Here is a 3,675-nt window from a genome sequence, read left to right as displayed (position 1 = left end):
TATATATATATATATATATATATATATATATATATATATATATATATATATATATATGTTGCTAGTTGTGCAGTATTTGTCACGATAGGCTTACTCAAGACACACACGCGCGCGCGCGCGCGAACGTACACACGCGCACATACACACATACATATACACTAGTTTTCTAGTATTAAATTATATAAAAGTATTAAATTATATTAAAGTATATTTACGAATACGCACGTAATTGTCATCGTTGTTGTTGTTGTCATAGTCGTTGTTATTGTTGTTATTGTCGTTGTCAAAACGCGTGCTAGTTTTAGCAAAAAATTGATTTCTCTCTCGCGCCAGAGATTCTAATAGTTCTTTTCCTGTTTTTTTTTTAAACCTTATCGCACCGCACCAAATCGTCTAAGCGTACGTATCGCGTTTCGCTACCACATCTATCGATAATTTTCTCGCGCAAACAAACGGTTGCGTTTATCGTTTGCCCAGTGTAAGTTAATTTTAGTTGTAATTTGTATTTTCGTTCGATTGACATATGTCCTTCTGTTATTTTTCTTACGGCTAGTATTAATACGATTCTTACCATTATTATATTATATTACAATTAATATTTTTATTATTAGTATTAGTACTTTTATTAATATCAACTATTTGTTATACTTTGTATAGAAGTTTTGTAAATAATCGTTGGAATATAAACGAGTACTCGAATGCGTTAAGCGATACCGGCACAAAGGAGGAACAGCGACGTTCACTCACACATAATACCAAAGTTTAATATAGTAAAATCGCGCGTTTTCTCGTTTTATTTTCCTTATTTTTCTCCTTGTTTTTTTCCCTCGTTCTCCTCTCGTGCAGCGCGCGTCTTTGCAAATCGGATTGCGTACGACACGTATTTATTGTTCGAGGTTTCTCTTCTGGTAAAAAAAGTAAGGAAAAAAAAAATACGAACAATACAAGGAAAATTAACCCGCTGCAAATACTTTATTCGAAACACCATTTTTCGTCACTGCCCTCAACGATGTCACGCGTTGAAGGCGTGTAAACAGTTTCCTTTTTGAGAGAACACGTGAAGAAATCTGTTCCACCGCTTATGTATGATACAAGATCATGCTATTCGTTGTAACACTTCAGTATCGAAAGGGGAAAATTTCAAAAAGCGATTTCTGACATACTGTTGCTCATGATATCAATCATTTGTTCGTTGTTAGATAAGACGAAGAAAAGAACGGGGAGAAAAAATGATCTCCAACGAAACAAGAGAAGTGGACGTAACAGAAACGGACGAGATATTGTTTTCAAATGCCACTAAGAATTTTTCATAACAAAACATACGACGAGTATGCAATACGCTTATCGCGATTCGATAATATCGGTCGCAATATATCGAGGAGATATTGAGCTCAGCGTGTCAGATGAACTTAGACCGTGATTAAGCAAGTCGTGACGTTGCGTTGTTATTGTGGTGATCAAGTAAAAATTCAACTACCGTTCTACTGATATCTTTATGTTTCTGCACCATTTATCGGTTGAGAAATAATGACTGTCGCAGCACTGATCGAGTAGGCTCCTTTTTATATATGTATATTTGTATTACTGTATAAAGATATATTCGAAGGCTTGCGGAATGTATTTCCCGGCGAAATGATCATGCGACATGCTACTCCGTTAGGTGGCTACGAAATTGAGAGACTTGACATTGATGATATTAACGCAAAGAGTCGCAAAGGCCTGCGATGAAAGAAATTTCGTTACACGAAAACGATACGCGCAATCTGTTTCGATTGTGATGCTATATATTCGATGAAAGGCCGATCGAATATTTGTAGAAATGATTTAATTCGGCCTGGATAGAGATAATCTAAGATAAGTGAAAGATAAGCCAAAAAATATACTGGGGAATCGACGGAGAAATCGATTTCGAGTCAGAGCGAGTATAAGCACACTCGCATGTTATCAAGAAAAAAAAGAAAGAAATAAAAAAAAGAGAGAAAAGAGTGATCGTTACCGCTATTATCGTAGATTATGTATGACTTGAGTATTTTCGGAAATGTCTTATATTTACTGATAAATATCTGAAGAATTTATATCGCTACTATATTATATTTAATATTTGTACGTATGAAAGGAAAAAGGAGGAAAGAGAGAGAGAGAGAGAGAGAGAGAGAGAGAGAGAGAGAGAACTTTGGGGACTTCCTTACCTTCTACCAATGTATATACGTAAATGAGAATCGCGTTTTATTCGGATGGAGGTCGCAAGATTTCCGTGGAATGCGTTCTTCATCTTAAAGTCTGGAAACTGAGTTTCACTATTCTCTAGTGTGATTTTTATGCTGGCCTTGGAAAAAAAGAAAAATTATATTATAAAGAAATATTCACATTATTTTATATTATTAAAAGAGAAAAAAGTTGAAATGAGAGAAAGAGAAGAAAGAAGAGAAAAGGAAAAAATAAATACTTTAATATGCTATAGATATACAAATATATTTTGTATCTAATATTAATCATACCGATACTTGTACAACCAACTCGTATCTGTTGTCGAGTGCTATTACTCTCCTATACTGAGAATATATATTTCCTACGAATATACGTTTCCTACGACTGGCGTGAGAAAATTAAGCATTTGGATCTCAACAAAATTTTCTGTTTTGTTTTGTAATGTTAAACTTTACTTCGCGCGCGCGATAATCTCGGGAACCAGCGATGTCTACAAAATATTTTAGCGGACTATGTTAGCGAAGTACATTAGCGGACATGTCGTCGCGATGAGAATGATGCTTTCGAAACTACACAAAAAATGCGCTCTTCGACAGAAGCGGTTGGAAAAGTGTGACGGAATTTACTGATGAGTTTATAATATTTATATTTGCCGTATCTCGCGAGGACCCGTGCGCAAATGCATGTACACAAAACACATACAATCATTAATATAACCCAAGCAGCACAAAGCACTGGGCCAATGTTGCATCTATAGCGACCAATGTAGAATTTACAACGATCAACTATTGGTCAACTAATGTGTGCTGCTAGGGAATCCTTTCGATACATTACTTCTTACTGTTCTCATTCGAAACCGCCGAGTTCTTTCCGAGGAGTTCTGCGTTTTCTAGCTTTACAAGAAATTTGAACCAAAACAAAACATAAAAGAGAATATTTAAAAATTTATTAACAATCAGAGAGAACATTTATCACACCATAAACAATTGATGCAAAATGCGGAAACGATTATTTTCTGTTCGATCCAAAGATCATTAAAAACAAGTTGCTTCACGAAACAGAAAGAGACAATAGCTTTTTTTCTTATTTTTCTTGGGAATACATTAATATAATTTCATACATACGAAATATATACGTACATGTGATGACAAATTTGTGTAGAAACCGCGGCCACGCGATTGCATAAATTGTTCTTTTACACATACACAGGAACGTACAGCAATTAGTCGTTAGTAACTCTTGGAAGCATAATTGTAATATATAAGACATAGAAAAATATGTATCAAATAAATGCCAATTAAAAAGAGATTAGAACGATTTCCCGTAAAATTGCATTACGCCAGGGTACTGCGTAGATACGCGAATGTGCATGCTTTATGATAAATTACAATGTCAATATGTAAACAATTGTGAGCCATGTGAAATTCTGATTATCGGTGTAATATATATATATATATATATATATAT

This window comes from Odontomachus brunneus, unplaced genomic scaffold (genome assembly GCF_010583005.1).
Source record: "Odontomachus brunneus isolate Ranch 3 - 2012 unplaced genomic scaffold, Obru_v1 Obru_scaffold_015, whole genome shotgun sequence".
Taxonomy (NCBI): domain Eukaryota; kingdom Metazoa; phylum Arthropoda; class Insecta; order Hymenoptera; family Formicidae; genus Odontomachus; species Odontomachus brunneus.
Note: the sequence above shows the minus strand (reverse complement) of the source record.